Genomic DNA, 17,831 nt, shown 5'->3' on the forward strand with positions numbered 1-17,831 from the left:
TCTTAAACGCCACTTTCTTAATTTTTTTAATATAAAACTCAGATTTGGACACTTTAATGAGAGACATATTTAGTACAAATGCAGTTTTCCCAAAAGCAGTGATTGGAAAGATTCATTTAAAATTATGAAGGAATGAGGCCGTAGAGAGAAATAATGGTTGAGTGGTCTGGAATGAGGGGCACAGATTATAGGATTAAATGTAAGAGATTTAGGACAGCGAGCAGGAGAAACATTTTTACACAATTGGCTATGAGTTTGTGGAATGTCTAGTGGGAGTTAGTGATTGAAGCAGACTGTGTAAACGTTAAAGAATAGGCTTGGTAGTCAAAAGAGATGGGGATAAAGAGATATGGAAATAGGTCACACATATGGGATTGTTGAGAAAAGTCACCAACACTGGATGGAAAGAATGGGTTTTTTGTGCTGTGATTTTGTGATTTCTGTGTAATTCGGTGAATGTAGAGTGAATTGTTCTTAAAATAGCCCAATAACATGCTATTTTAAAGAAAGATGGGAGAGAACATTGGGAACTCCAGGACAGTTAACCTGACATCAGTTGGCAGGAAAATGTTGCCATCCATTATTAAGGAAGTCTTAACAATGCACTTAGAAAAAGCACAGTATGATCAGAGAAAGTCAACATGATTTTAACAAAAGGGAAATACTGTTTGACAAATTTATTGAAGTTTTTTTTTGAAGATTTAAGGAGCAGGGCAGATAAAAAGGACTGAGGTAGATGTAGTCTACTTAGATTTCCAAAGATATTCAATAAGTTGCCACACAACAGATGAACATCAAGATAAGGGCTCATGGTGTTATGGGTAATATATTGAAACAGATAGAGGATTGGTTAATGGACAAGAAGCAAAGAGTAGGGATAGACAGGGCATTTTCAACTTGGCGTGCCAAAAAATAGCAGAGTGGTGTAGGCAATAATGCTGGGGCCTCAACTACTTACAATCTATATTAATGACATGGACAAAAAGACTGAGAATGTATCCAAGTTTGCTATCAATACAAAGTTAGGTGGGAATGTAAGCTGTGAGGAGAACACAGAGATTACAAAGAGAAATGGACAGGTTAAGTGAGCAGAAAGGTGGTAATAAAGTATAACATGCGAAAGTGGTGTTATTCACTTTTTGGTCTGAAGAATAGAAAAGCTAATTTTTTTGAAAGATTTGAAACTTGTAAATGCTAATGCTGAAAGAGACTTGGGTGTACTCTTACAAGAGCTGCAAAGTTATTAAGTCAGCATGCAGGTATAGCAAACCATTAGAAAGGCAAATGGCATGATGGCCTTTTATTGCAAGGGGATTGGAGTAGAAGAATAAGGAAGTCCTGCTGTAATTATTACAGGGCTTGGTGGGGCCACATCTGAGTACTGGGTGCAGTTTGACCTCCATGTTTAAAGAAGGATATACTTACATTGGAGGCAGTACCGCAAAGATTCACAGAATTGGTCCCACGTCTGAGAAGGGTTGTCCTGGGGCAAGAGGCTGAGTACATTGGCCCTATATTCTCTGGAGTTTAGGGGAATGAGAGGTGGTCTCATTGAAGCATATAAGATTCTGAAGGGGCCTCTTGGGGTAGACATCTGAGAGCTTGTTTTCCCTTAGCTAGTGAATCTAGAACACCAGGGCACAGCCCGAGGATGAGGAGTCCATCATTAAGGACTGAGATGAGGAGAAAATCTTTGGAATCTCTACCCCCGGAGGATTGTTAATGTTAAACACCTGACAGCCAGTTGATGGGAGGGGACCAGAAGTCAATCTTTACTCAGTTTTAGGTTTATTCACAAAGTGAAACATTACAAATGTATAACTCCTAACTCTACACGCCAGTGCCAATAAGTGTCTCTTCATACGTGCTCAAGTTATCATCATCTAATGGTACCCTGCACCTGTATATCTTTAACCTTTAATTTATACAATTAACAGTGGATGCTCCATAGTTGAGTATATTTAAGGTTACGATAGACAGATGTTTGGCCTCCAAGAATCTAGGGATGTGGGAAGCAGGTGGGAAAGTGGAGTTGAGGTGGAAGATCAGCTATGATTGTATTAAATGATGGGGCAGACTTGACAGGCTATCTGGTCAGCTACTGCTCCCATTTCTTATGTTTTGATCCTTGAATCTTTCTCTGCCAAAGAATGATTAATATCAGATTTGTTGCAATCATTGAAAGCTCAAGCACTTTTGTAAAGCAGAAGAATGAAGCTTAGCTTATGACACATCACCTGAATTCATGTATTATATAATATTTTAGTTTAATTGTGTGTATTTTGAAGTTAGTGGAACAGTCATGTTTTTTTTCCTATGTTGTGGTAGCTACAGATGACCAGAATGTTCTGTGCTGCTATTAAATGACCTCTATAAAAAGTTCAAAATTGTAGTCAGCCAAGCCTGATCTTTAGTCCTTTTCTACAGTCCCATTCACACTTCTTACTGATTCCTGTATCTGTACTCTCCATGACATCTCTTTCCCTACCTCCAAGCATTTGAAATGATTTATTTTTATTTTTCAAGATTATGTTTTAGTTAGGTGTGTTTATCTTACGAAATTTTAAAGTATAACATTTTACCCTGGACAGTTCTCAGCTGATCGCAAAAGCAATATCTCCAAGTTTGGGGCTTGGATTTTTGTTCTTGATTGCTGTTCACTACAAAATGTTGGGAGTGTGGTGTGAGTGTGCTAAGCAAGGTTTTGTTTGTTTTGATACTCACGATTTAGTAGCCTGCTGACACTCACCATCCAAGCTTATGCAATTATGGCACTTAATGTGAGGTGCAGTAGCTTTCTTGGTGCCTGCGGAACTCTAGTTAGGTGTCCAATACATTCAGCAGAGTTGGAAAGGAGGAAAATTGTCTGGGGAAAGTAAAGCCAAGGCCTTGTGTGAAAAAAGTGGTACCATGTTACTAGTACAACAAAAACAACTGCTTGTATTTATATAGCACTTTTTAAAGGCAGTAAAACATCCCAAGGTGCTTCACTGGAGTCTTTTGAACATGAGATATTAGGACAGATGACCAAAAAGCTTGGTGTCGGAAGATTGTAGGGCTGGAGGAGGTTATGGAGAAATGGGTAGATGAGGCCATGGAGGGATTTGAAATCTAGAATGACCATTTTAAAATCCAGGTGTGGCTGGATTGGGAGCCAATGTAGGTCAGCGAGCACAGGGATGATTAACGAGCTGGATTTGTTGCAAGTTAGGACTTGAGCAGCAGAGATTTGGATGATCTCAAGTTTAAAGGGTTGATGTTTGGAAGTTTGTCAGGACTGTGTTGGAATAGTCTAGAGGTAATAAAGGCATGGGTGAGCATTACAATAGTAGATGGGCTGAGTCTGCCAATTTCCACTTCTAAAATTGCCTATCTTAGAACATGAATGTAGTTGAAAGCTTATTTCAAAGTCAAATATAACACCAAGGTTGCATACAGCCTGGTTCCGTCTCAGTCCTTCTCCCTGACAATTGTCCGAGTCAGTGACAAAAAAAAGTTGTGGTGGGGACGGACCAATTTAGTCTTCCCAGTACTTAGCTTGAGAACATAACTGCTTATCCATTATTGGGCATGGACAAGATGTCTGGCACGTAGATGATGACGGAGAGGTCAAAAGAGGCATCAGTGAGATGGAGCTGGATGTCATCAGCATATATGTGAAAACTAACGCTTTGTTTTTGGATGTTGTCACTGAGGGGCATTTAGTTGAGAAATAGGAAGGCTCCAAGGATATTTCCCTAGGTAACAGTGCTGAAGCGGGAAGAGAAGACATTGCTGGTGGTTCTCTGGCTATGACTGGATAGATAAGAATGGAACCAGGTGTGTGCAATCCCACCCCACTGGATAATGGTGAAGAGGCATTGAAGGAGGGTGGTCTGGTCAACCATGTCAAAGTCTGCAGATAGACTGAGGGATAGTTTACCTTTGTCACAGATACATAGGAAGTCATCTGTGACTTTTGTTGAGACCTCCTTTGGTACTGTGGCAGGGGGAGAAACCTGTTTGGAAGAATTCAAACATGGAATTCTGGAAAAGATGGGACCAAAGTTGAGAGGCGACAGCACGTTCAAGGATTTTGGAAAGGAAAGGGTGGATGGAGATAAGACAGTAGTTTAAAAGAATGAAGAGGTCAAGATTTAGTTTTTATTGAGGAAAGGAGTCATGATGGCAGATTTGAAAAAGCAAGTACAACTATTTGTTAACGTGAGAGTTCAGGAAGGGAATAAAAACAGAAACTGCTGAAAATACTCAACCCATCAGAAAGCTGGTTCTGTTATCGTTGGTAACATTATTTAATCACCTGAGTCAGAAGGTTTTGGGTTCATGTCCCACTTTAGGGCGTGAGCACTAAAAGCAAAACTGACTCTCAGTCCACAATCGAGAGAGTGCTGCACTGTCAGAGGTGCTGCCTTTTGAATGAGACTGAAATTCTTAGGTGAACATAAAATGTTCCAGAGCAGTATTTTGAAGAAGGGCAGGGAGTCATCTTGGGTGCCCTAGCTAATACTTAGCCCTCAATATCACAAAGACAGATTATCTGATCATTATTACCTTGTTTGTGGGAGTTTGCTTTGTGTAAGGTGGAAGCTGCATTTCGTACAGTGCAACATTTCATAAGTACTTCATTGGCCGTAAAGCACTTAGGGACATTGGTTGCGAAGGGTGTGTTGTAAATGCAATTTTTTAAAAGAGACTGAAATTAAATTAGGTCATTTGATTCAAATTCACTTTTCTACTTCAATTAAAGTATTAAAAATGAAGCTCTTGATGGATTGCTCTTAATCAGCATAACACGTGCAAATGTGAGCACATATTTGGAAAGATCTAAAAGAACATACAGTAAGAAATTATTAGTTTGGGTTTGGATGATACCCATCTTTGTTCATTTCCTGCTTCAGCATTATTTGTGTCTTTGGATGTTTGTATGTGACAGCACACATGCATGATGAATGCAAGGTTGCAATTTTAAAAAGGAGTTTGGGAGGATAGGTAGACCAGTTTAATTCTTAAGTTTCCCGACCTCTGATTCCTTTGTGTGTTTAAACGCACTGCTAGACGTCTTTGCTTATTCAGTTGGATATACTGCAAATATTGCACTAGAGCTGTAGTGTACATGTCACGCTAACTGTAGTCCTTGTGACTTGTACTCTTCCAATATGGACCATTTTAATGGTAAATAATCCTGCAGTCATGTGACATATTGTGTAAATGTTCCCAACTAATATTCATGAAATGTAATTCAATAAGAGAGATTTCTATCTGCAAATGGCAGTAAGGGCTGTGCAGAATTGAAGCCAGCACACAAAGCCTCATTTTATTACCTCCTGCTTGCCTGAGAATTGCTTTTTTCCCTTGAGTGATCTTGCTAAAGCTGGCTTTATTGTGTTAACCTATTTACGTGTCAAGAGCCATTGTGCCTCTTTTTATCTGTTTGTGTTTGGTAGTGCAGAGAAGGACAAGGTGAAAATGGATGGCTGGTCAGCTCTTTGCGCTCGGGGTAATGAGTGGTTGCTAAGCGATTTGCATGCATGGTAATCAGTTTTATCTAGAGGATGTCATGTACAATTATAAGCCCGCTGACATCTTTTGAAATCAGCCTAATGGGTATTTTAATTTATTGTTGGGGAAGATTATTGCACATCTTCAATTACAGGATGCGCCTTTTATTCCCGGGGCTGTGTGGAAAGGATTGCTTCTGTGCACATAATCTCACAAGGCAAGGCTCTCAGTAGAGGTCATGCAGGATTACTTGCAGTTGCAAAGTCGCATCACTTCCACAGAGACATATGACTTTGAAAACTGCCTGGTCTATGAAAAGTAGGGTAGTCCAGTGCATTCTCGGAGCTCTCCCAAATTGGCTTGTTGATGCCTGTGTAAAGGGATGGATTTTCACTGGTGGTTGATGTGCTGAATCCTGTATGGTGAAGCAGTAATATCATACTCCTTAAAGTCCTATTTCTATGGCATCATTCATATTGTTCATATTGGATCCCTGCTTGGCTTTTAAAACGTAAAGGAGTATTTAACAGTTTGTCAGCCCATAAACCAGCTGACTGTTGTATTCAAGATGACAGATTATGAATCTATGCAAGTCTTTTCAGTACTCCCTGTGCTTGAATTTTAATTTCCTTGCGATCTGTCTACTATCATATCTAGTTATGACAAACTTTGATTTCCTCCTCTTCCCCTGAGATCTTGGTTACAATTCTGATCTGTGGAGTTCTGTCTATGTTGAGATAGATAACAAACTGGTTAGCGGTTTGTGAAATGTTGAATCCTTGTACTTTGAGCAACCAGTGTGGCCAAAATGTTTAATAATGTAACATTTTTGACCCAATTTTACAAGTGTTTTATTTTCAACCCTCCTTTCTTGAAGACAGTGATATACAAAAGGGACCAGCAGCCTCAATGTCTTCAGAATTACCTGGAAAAACTCAGCAGGTCTGGCAGCATCCGCCGAGAAGAAAAGAATTGACGTTTCGAGTCCTCACGACCCTTCAACAGTTCTGTTGAAGGGTCATGAGGACTCGAAACGTCAATTCTTTTCTTCTCGGCGGATGCTGCCAGACCTGCTGAGTTTTTCCAGGTAATTCTGTTTTTGTTTTGGATTTCTAGCATCTGCAGTTTTTTGTTTTTAGCCTCAATATCTTGTTGGGCATCATTCCTAAATGTGTGTCTTGGACAGTAAATGTAGGTAGACTGACGCCAGTGGGGAGGGAGAGGGAGAAAATCACAGCAGAGCTTGATCCTCTCGTTACCCGATGTTCCCAAGCAAATACTTCCAACAGAATTCACTGAATAGTTATCATCAGGAGTATAGTGATCATAAGTTGTACTTCACTGTTCCTTGGCTAAGAGCTATGTAAATCAGTTAGAGAAGGGATTGAACTTGAGACCTTCATGGTCTCTTTGACTCATTTATCCCAGCCCTGTCATTCAATCATCTGGGGAACTGAGCCCCTCATTTAATTTTGAAAGGTGGTCGTAATGGCCCAGTACTTGTGGTCATTGGCGAAGCAAGGGAATCCTTGCCCACGAAGCTATAGTTATTTCTGGGGCATTGTTTTCCTATTTCCCACCAGCTGTTTAAGTCTGGCACCAATTCAAGGGACTGTCTTCACATGTAGCAACAATGATATCAGCAAATGGGTAAGCAGCACATCACAAAGTTAAAATTATTTGTTGAAAAGCAAAATATTATGGATGCTGGAAATCTGAATTACTGTAAAAATCTATGGAAAACTATATACATTAATCAAACTTGCTCCATACTTAGGATTTGTTTGACAGAAGTTCAACTTTGCAGTCAGATTTTACATGCAATATAATTAATCACCTTCCAAAATGACATGGGGATCTTCACTTTTTGACTTGGTGGGTTTCTCCAAATTAGTAATGTCCATGCTTATGGTGTTTGTTTTATCTGCATATAGCTTTGTTGCCCTATCCAAGCTTCCTGCTTTACTTCCTTTCTTTTCTCCTCTTCCTCAGAAAAGCCTTTTTTGTCATTTCTAACACCCAGATGTTAGCTTAGAGTATATTCGTGTTCATTTAGTGTAATAAAGACATTTCTATAGCTTCTCAAAATGCTTCACAATTTTTTTTTTGAAAAGTATACTTTATTCATAAAATTTCTGGAAGAACATTACAAAACATTTCTAAATCGCCATCACAATAAGTGCAGTCAGATTCAACTTTTACACATGGATCACGAGGTGCTTCAATACAATCATTTCAATATCGTCATTACAAACAGTGCAATGGTATTGGAATTATCAACGTACATCATGTTGCACTCTGAGGTGCTTCAGTACAATTATAATACAATTAGTATTCAATGCATACATTATGAGCCATACAGCCCGAGGGGTCTATACCTTTCCCAGCCCCTCGGTGCACTATGGTTGAAAGGTCTTAAGACAGTGACCTTTCCCCATTGGGCCTTTGCAGTGGCTGCCCCAAGCTTTAGTGCGTCCCTCAGCACGTAGTCCTGGACCTTGGAATGTGCCAGTCTGCAACACTTGGTTGGGGATAACTCTTTGCTCTGGAAGACCAACAAGTGTCGGGCAGACCAAAGAGAGTCTTCACTGAGTTGATGATCCTCCAGCTGCAGTTGACGTTTGTCTCGGTGTGTGTCCCTGGGAACAGCCCGTAGAGCACAGAGTCCTGTGTCACCGCGCTGCTCGGGATGAACCTTGACAGAAACCACTGCATTTCTCTCCAAACCTTCTTTGCAAAGGCACAATCCACAAGGAGGTGAGCAACTGCTCAGAGAGTTCTGCAGCAGCGTGACCAGTCCCAAGCTTCACAACACCGGGGACAAGTAGAACCTCAGCACGTAGTGACACTTGGTGTTTGCGTACCGAGGGTCTACACACAGCTTGATGCAGCCACACACAAAGGTGGCCATCAGGGTGAGGGTGATGTTGGGCACGCTCTTCCCCCCCTTATTTTGAGGCTTGTACATCGCATCCCTGTGGACAATGCTTCGCAAATTACTTTTGAAGTGCAGTCACTGTTGATATGTCGGCAAGTAAGATGGCCAATTTGCACACAGCTAGATCCTATAAACACCTCCGCTAAAGGATAGCAGCTCTAACAAAGCAGTGTTCCCTCAGTACTGCATTGAACTGCTAGTTTAGATTAGTGCTCAAGTTCTGGAATCGGAACTGAACCCACAGCCTTATGACTCAAAAGTGAGTGATACATTTTAGTATAATTGTAACATGTGTGATATGTAGATAGCCTTCACTGCCAAGACAAGTCTAAAGGATAGGAATTTATCTCTGGCAAAAGTTGAGGATATTGAGGAGAGGGTGGATAAGTTTGTATAAAAGCAAAGAACTGGAAAAACTCAGTAGGTGTGGCAGCATCTATGGAGAGAAAAATTAATCCTATTTCATACCCCTTCAGTTCTGAAGAAGAGTCACATTGGACTTGATGTTAACTCGGGCAGCATCTGCAGAGAGAAACTGCCGTGAGTTTTTCCAGCAGTTTGTTTAAATTTCAGATTTCCAGCATCTGCAGGATTTTGCTTTTACCAAGTTATCTCCTCCTTCTATTTTAATGGATAAAACTATTGGTTGTATATGTGGGAAACTGAGAGCCAAGAAATGCAATCTCATTTGCTCAAAAATAGCACTAACATTTTTGTGCTATTGTAGAAATGTGGTGTTCACATAGGCTTTTTCCTGTCTGAACAGCTCAATTAATAGATGTACAAATAGTTAATTCTTGTTGTGGCCGTTTCCAGACCTGTTTGCATTTGGTAATCTCTGTCTTATGTCTACTTCTGTAATTTCCTCCAATCTTGTTTCTCAGCTATTTCCCACTTTCATTTCAAAGTAAAGAACATCGTATCAAACATTTTTGAAGGCTGCTTCACGTATCCAGATGGGCGATAGAGGATTTTTTTCCCTAATCTCTGGTCTTTTTTAATGCTTAGTTTTAAACTTGTATCTTTAGTTCAGGTCAAGTAGTCTATTAAATATGTATTGCCTATGCTTCTCAGTATTTTAAAGACCTGGATGACGTGTAACCAATTCAATTGTTGAGTCTCCTCATAACTTAATCCTCCATGATCTTGTTTGAACACCCAATTGATCAATATCCTTTTACAGTAAGGCGTCCAGCATTTCACACAATATTGCATATAGAGCCTTATGACATATACATTTGAGAATACAGATTTTTTTTTTACTGTGGAAACATGAATTTTCTTTGAACTATATAAACGTGCAAAGTGCTCCTTTACCTGCTTATTAGCAAATACTGTACCACAAATTGAATTGAGTTATTCTTTTTTTTAAAAGGCTATCTGTCATGTCTTTTTGATTGCAGGTTGGCCCAATAACTTATCACCTGCCCATATGCCCCACCACCCATCCCCCTTCCCAAAATGATGAATGCCAAAATTAGGATTAAATCTTATTCTAATAAATCTTTATTGCATTTGCTACTGCCAATTGATATTATTTCTCTGCCTCATTGACCTCATACTGTTTCCACTCTGTCCATTTGCCTATCAAATATAAATATCTGATTGAGCTTCAGCTTCCTTTCATCATAAGGCCAGAAATGGGGATATTCGCTAATTGCGCGACGTTCAGCACCATTCGCGACTCCTCAGATGCTGAAGTAGTACCTGTCCAAATGCAGCAAGACCGGGAAATTTACAGGCATGGGCTGATAAGTGGCAAGTAACATTCGTGCCACACAAGTGCCAGGAAATGACCATCTCCAACAACAGAGAATCGAACCATCACACCTTGACAGTACTGTCACTGAACCTCTCACTATCAACATCCTGGGGTTGAGAAACTAAACTGGATTATCCATTTAAATACTGTGGCTACAAGAGCAGGTCAGAAGCTAGGAACCCTACTGCGAGTAACCTGACTCCCCAAAGCCTGTCCACCATCTACGAGGCACAAGTCAGGAGCGTGATGGAATACTCTCCACTTGTCTGAATGACTGCAGCTCAACAAGCTGGACACCATCCAGGACAAAGCAGTCCACTTGATTGGCACCCCTTCCACAAACATTCACTCCCTCCACCACCGTTGTATAGTGTCAGCAGTGTGTACCATCTATAAGATGCACTGCAGAAACTCACCAGGGCTCCTTAGGCAGCGCCTTCCAAACCCACAACCACTACAATCTAGAAGGACAAGAGCAGCAGATACATGGGAACACCATCTGAAAGTTCCCCTCCAAGCCACTCACCATCCAGACTTGGAAATATATCGCCATTCCTTACTGTCACTGGGTCAGAATCCTGTAACTCCCTCCCTTAACAGCACTGTGGGTGTACATACACCACAGGGACTGAAGTGGTTCAAGAAGGCAGATCACCACCACCTTCTGAAGGGCAATTAGTGATGGGCACTAAATGCTGGCTTAGCCAGCGAAGCCCACACAAGAATTAAAGAAATAAAGTTCTGCACTAAAAATGAAGGGAGAGATTTGCATTTATACAGTGACTTTCATAACCATCAGCTGTCTGAAAGCGCTTAACAGCAAATTAAGTACTTTTTGAAGTTTATTAACCAATTTGCATACAGCAACAGCAATGTGATAATGACAAGTAATTTGTTTTTGTGATGTTGGTTGAAGGATAAATATTGGCCAGGACACCAGGGATAATTCCCCAGCTCTTCAGATAGTACCATGGGATCTTTTACATCCACCCGAAGGGGTGGTAAGGGCCTCGGTTTAACGTCTCATCCAAAGGACAACAACTTTAGCATTGCTATAGAAGTATTTTATTTTGTAAAGAGAACGTTTCACATTCTGTCTGTGCAAATTAGTAGTGCTCGTGAAGCGAACGCTCACTTGCTTACATCGTGTACAGTTGGGTGAACTAAGTTCCTTGGGGAGAAGGCTCAGGATGTAGTTAATGATGCTCAACAATTTTTAGCATTATACTTGATGGCAATTGCAAACATTTATTCATAATGTTTTCACATTTGTATTTTTTCCAAAGCTGCGTTTTGCTGAACAAACCTGATCTCAACTGTTTGGATCAGGAACAATTTTGTTGTTCACCAGAGAGAGGCTTTTTAGTGCCACATACCAGAAAGAAAACTGAAATAGCCATATAATTAGGCTGTTGCTAAGTCTTTAATTTCATTTTTGGCATGTAGGCAATGCTGGCCAGGCAGTATTTATTGCCTAACTAGTTGTGAAAAATGATGGTGGGCTGTGTAGTCTGTGTGATGGTATTTAGTAGGGAATTCCAGTGACAATTAAAGAGCAGCAATGTTATTTGTCCAAGATGAAATGGAGGAGTGTGACCTTGAAGGGGAATTAGGAATTGATGGTGTTCCTACAACCTTTCCTTGCCGACAGTACCACATGGAATAATAACGCTGTAGAAGCATTGCAATCTACAGATCATAAATACTACACACACGATGCACCATTCAGAAAGGGTCGATATAGAGTCTATTGAGAGGAGTGCTGATCAAGCAAAATGTTCTTTTCTGGGTTAGAAACATAGAAAATAGGAGTGAAAAGTACGCCATTTGGCTGCTCAAACCTGCTCTGCCACTCAGAGGATCAGCCATGAAAGTACTATCTGAGTGCCATACTGCTGCGCTCTCCCCGTACCCCTTGATGCCTTTATTGTCTAGAATCTATCTGTTTCCTCCTTAATTATATTCAGTGACTTGGCCTCCACAGCCTTTTGTGATAGAGAATTTCACAGGTTCACCACCCTCTGAGTGAAGAAGTTTCTCCTCACCTCAGCCCTAAATGGCGTACACTGTATCCTGAGACTGTGGCACTAGTTCTAGACTTTCCCAACCAGGGAAAACATCATCCCTGCATCCAGTCTGTCCAGCCCTGTCAGAATTTTATCCATTTCAATGAGGTTCCCTCTCATTCTTCTAAACTCAAGTGAACGCAGGACTATTTGACCCAATCTCTCCTCATATGACAATCCTGCCATCCCAGGAATCAGTCTGGTAAACCATTGCTGCACTTGCTCTATGGGCAAGTATATCCTTTCTTAGGTAAGGAGACAAAACTGCACACAATACTCCAAGGCCCTGTATAGCTGCAGTAAGACATCCCCACTCCTGTACTCAAATCTTGTTGCAATGAAGGCTAACATATCGTTTGCCTTCCTAACTGCTTGCTGCACCTACATGCTTGCTTTCAGTGACTGGTGTACAAGGACACCCAGGTCCCTTTTGTGCATCACCAAATAAAACTCTGCCATTCTGTTTTTCTTACTGAAATGGATAACTTCACACTTATCCATGTTATGCTGCATCTGCTGCATCTTTGCTCACCCACTCAACGTGTCTAAATCACCTTGAAGCCTCTTAACACACTCCTCACCACTCACATTCCCACCTAGCTTTGTGTCGTCAGCAAACTTGGAAATATTACATTTGGTTCCCTCATCCAAATCATTGATATATATTGTGAATAGCTGGGGCCTAAGTACTGATCCTGCAATACCCCACTAGTCACCGTCTGCCGCTCCGAAAAAGACCCATTTATTTCTGCTCTCTGTTTCCTGTCTGCTAGCCAATTCTCAGGCTATGCCAGTGCATTACCCCCAATCCCATGTGCTTTAATTTTGCACACTAACCTCTTATGTGGGACTTTTATCAAAAGCTTTCTGAAAATCCAAATACACCATATCCACTAGTTCTCCCTTACCTATTCTACTAGTTATGTCCTTGAAAACCTTCAGTAGATTTGTCAAATATGATTTCCCTTTCATAAATCCATGTTGACTTTGTTTAATCCCATTGATATTTTCTAAGATTCCAGTTATCATATCTTTTATAATAGACTCTAGCATTTTCCCTACTGCTGACATTAGTTTAACCAGTCTGTAACTCCCTGCTTTCTCCCTCCTTTTTTAAATAGCGGGGTTACATTTGCCACCCTCCAAACTGCCAGTACCGTTCCAGAATCTACAGAATTTTGGAAGATGGCAACCAACACATCCACTATTTCCATAGCCACCTCCTTTAGTACCCTGGAATGTAGATTATCAGACCCTGAGGATTTATTGGCTTTCAGTCCCATTAATTTCTCCAGCACTGTTTTTCACTAATACTAATTTCCTTCAATTCCTCCTGACCAACCCTTGGCTCCCTGTTATTTCTGGGAAGTTATTTATGTCGTCTTCCATGAAGATAGAACTAAAGTAGTTGTTTAATTGCTCTGTCGTTTCCTTTGTTCTCTATTATAAATTCTTTTGTTGCAGACTGTAAAGGACCTACATTTTGTCTTTTTCTTCTTACATACTTAGAAGCTTTTATAATTCTGCTTTTATGTTCCTTGCAAGTTTACACTCATACTCTATTTTTTCCCCTCTTGATCAATCTCTTTTTCTTCCTTTGCATTCTAAACTGTTCCCAATTTTCAGGCTTGCTACTTTTTCTAGCAACTTTATATGACTTCTCTTTGGATCTAATACTATCCTTGATCTCTTTTGTTAGCCATGGTTGGGCCTCTTTTCCTGTTGTGTTTTTGTGCCAGAAAGAAATATAACCGTTATAATGGCTACATTCTTTCCTTAAATATTAGCCACTGCGTATCCACCATCATGCCTTTTATTGAAGTCTCCCAATCTATCATAGCCAACTTGCCTCTTAACCTTCGTAGTTTCCTTTGTTTAGATTTAAGACCCTAGTTTTGGATTGGACTACTTCATTTTCCATCCTAATGAAGAATTCTATCACGTTATGGTCACTGTTCCCTAAAGGACCCCGCACAATTAGATCATTAGTTTAACCCCTTCTCATTGCACAATACCAAATCTAGGATAGCCTGTCCCCTAGTTGCTTCCTTGATGTATGGTCTAAAAAAAAACCATCTCGTACACACTTCAGGAATGCATTCACCACAGTATTATTACTCATTTGATTTGCCCAATGTATGTGTAGAATAAAGTCACCCACGATTACTGCAGCACCCTTATTACATGCATCTCTAATTTCCTGATTAATGCCATTCACCACCTTATGACTACTTCTTTGGAGGCTTATAGACAACTCCCACCAATGTTTTCCATTTCATGTTGCTTCTTAACTCCACCCAGACTGATTCCACATCTTGATTTTCTGAGCCAATATCCTTTCTCACTATTGCATTGATGTCATCCTTTACCAACAATGCCACCATACCATTTCCTTTTTGCCTGTCCTTCCTAAATATTGAATACATTTGGATATTCAGTTCCTAGACTTGGTTACCCTGGAAATGTGTCTCCGTAACTGCAATCATAAAGAACTTGTTTGCATCTATTTGCACTGTTAATTCACTACCTTATTGTGAATGCTCCGTGCATTCCGATACAGTGCCTTTAGACTTGTCTTTTTAACATTTTCACACACCTTTTTTTGTACTATGGCCCTAATTGCTGCTTGCCCTTGTTTCCTCTGCCTTCCACTTTTGCTTTCTACTTTCCTGTCTGTCTTTCATTCCTATCTTTGTTTCCCTCTTGTGTGTCTCCCTGCTCAGGTTCCCATCATCCCCTTGCCAGTCTAGCTTAAACCCTCCCCCACAGTACTAGCAAATACCCCTGTGCACCCTGGGGTGCAATCCATCCAGCTTGTACAGGTCCCATTTTCTCCTGAATCAGTCCTGATACCTCAGGAATCTAAATCATTCCCTCCTACACCATCTATCCAGCCACGCATTCATTTTGTCCATTCTCCTATTCCTGGTCTCACTAGCATGTGGCACTGGAAGTAATCTTGAGATTGCTGCCTTTTGAGGCCCTGCTTTTTAGTTTGTTTCCTAGCTCCCTATATTCTGCTTTCAGGACCTCATCCTTTTTACCTGTGTCATTGGTCCTGATATGGACCATGACCTCTGGCTCTTCAGAATGCCCTGCAGCCTTTCAGTGACATCCGTGCCCCTGGCACTAGAGAGGCAACATATTATCCTGGCATCTACTGCACTGCAGAAATGTCTATCGGTTCCCCTTATGATAGAATTCCCTATCACTATTGCTCCGCCACTCAGTGTGGCCTTTGTAACCTGACAACTGAGGTCTTGGAAGTAGTGGGCAAAGAGGTGTGGAACTGTTTTAGCTCGTGCTAATTACGATCGCACACATTGAAACTGTTAGTATTTTGGAGATACACTTTGTAAACTCCACTCAGATTTAAGCGTAATACTGACTACAATATCAATTTTTATTCTGCTATTACTTTGCTATGTGTGATTCTTTTATCCTATTTTTGCCATTGTAGCACAGGTGCATTTTCTGTTGATCTTAATTAAGAGAACATTACTTACTCTTGGTGTGAGTTTACTCTGCATATCAGCTACCCTGAGCGGGGGGCATGAGAAGCTATGTGCTGCTCAAGTTCAGCACTGAAGTACGCAGCAGACCCGGTGTCAGTTTCATCCTTGGTCAGTTTTAGCACTGTAGGCAGATGTTTGTAAGCAGCAATCACAGCAGTGCAAGAGGTCACTAGGGTGGCTGAAAATGGAGGGGCTGCCTGAAAGGACAGTGGCAGTTCATTGCGCTTTAAAGAAATGTGAACAGCTGCTTGAAGTGCCCAGTGTAGCTGAACCACTTAATACGGTTTAAGCTGCATCATTCTAATTGACGCCTATGGTAATGACAAATGGTCAGCACCATATGTCCAATATAAGCACATAAGAAATACCAGCAGGAGTAGGCCGTGCAGCCAATCAAACCTCCTCTGCCAAATGTGGAAACACTGCATGATTGGGTGGCAGAAGCAGATTCAGTAGTAACTTTCAAAAGGGGTTTGAATAAATACTTGAAAAAGAAACATTGGGAGGGCTATTGGAGAAAATGCAGGCTTGTGGTCAGCTCTCTTTTTCTCTCCCCCCCTGCCTAATCCTTTGCTGCCACTGTGAAATGTAGCTTTCAAAAAATTATTGATTTGATTGCAGGTTTTTCAGGTGGTCACTTACTACTCATTATTTTTCATCTGTTCACAAAATATCCAACTAAATGTTAATTATTCAAAGTAGCCACCAATTTGAGTCTGTCTCTTTTTCCTACACATGACATGGTCTGGTATGTGACACCCCTGAAACTATGCTTTTGAGTGTGACCCCTCTCAAAAGCTATGAATGCACGGCAGATGCAGGACTTTTAATTATACAGATTCATGGAGAGTGCAATCAGCTTCTATAACTAAGTGCAGCAGACCTATTTAAAAAAAAATCCTGCTGCTTGGGGAAGAATATGATTACAGGCTGTTTTCTTTGATAAACGTACTGCTCCAAAGGAAGTATTTTAGAGGCTGTCTGCATGCTTTAATAAATGCAATTCACATTGCAAGTGCAATTACTTCGTCTTGTGGGTCGCAGAAACATAGTAATTAAATTTTCAAATGTGGCTTAATAAACAAAGTGGATTTACAATCTGCTGAGTGTATCTTTAAATAGATCTGACAGTTATTTGCTAAATTCCTGCTCAATGGCTCAATTCACAGGAAGTGTCTCATTGCTAGGAACATACAGTAAAACATAAGTGAATAAGGACTGGCAATTTTCTTTTAAATAAAGTGACTTTAGTTGCTGTTTCTTAGCTCTTTTTCACTTTTCCTTTTCCTCTCTTTCTCCCGCTTCCCTTTATCCTACCTTACAAAACAACACAGATGCAGTTCCTCCTGGAAAGTATACAGTATATGCTAAAATCGGCTAATGACAATGGGATTGGTTATGATGGTATGATTGGCTTACTGATGATCAGTAGGATCACACATGAAGAATGGCTAGTTGGATAAGATACCAGATGGCTACCACCTACTTGAAACTATACTGCAGCCTGAGTCAGTGCCTACAGTTGTGAAAGGGAAGGGATTTTCTTTTGTTATTCCTTTCCTAATCATGCTCGCTTCTGTAGACTGCTTGCAGCTAGGTGCATGGTCAAATTTGAAGACATTGGATGTATTTTTGTTTAATTTGAATAATTCCATAAATGAGTACCAAAAACAGAATTCATATAGCAAGCCACTATACAGTAAATAACAAAATAGCAAAGCCACTGAACCAACATAAAGGGAACAAAACAAAAATGAAAATACCTGGAAAAACTCAGCAGGTCTGACAGCATCTGTGGAGAGGAACACGGTTAACATTTCGAGTCCATATGACTCTTCAACAGAACTAAGGGAAAATAGAAAAGAGGTGAAATATAAGCTGGTTTAAGAGGGTGGTGGGACAGGTAGAGCTGGATAGAGGGCCAGTGATAGGTGGAGATAACCAAAAGATGTCACAGACAAAAGGACAAAGAGGTGTTGAAGTTGGTGATATTATCTAACGAATGTGATAATAAAGGTACAGATAGCCCTAGTGGGGGTGAGGTGGGGGGG

The sequence above is a fragment of the Carcharodon carcharias genome, chromosome 13, assembly GCF_017639515.1.
Source record: "Carcharodon carcharias isolate sCarCar2 chromosome 13, sCarCar2.pri, whole genome shotgun sequence".
Taxonomy (NCBI): Eukaryota; Metazoa; Chordata; class Chondrichthyes; order Lamniformes; family Lamnidae; genus Carcharodon; species Carcharodon carcharias.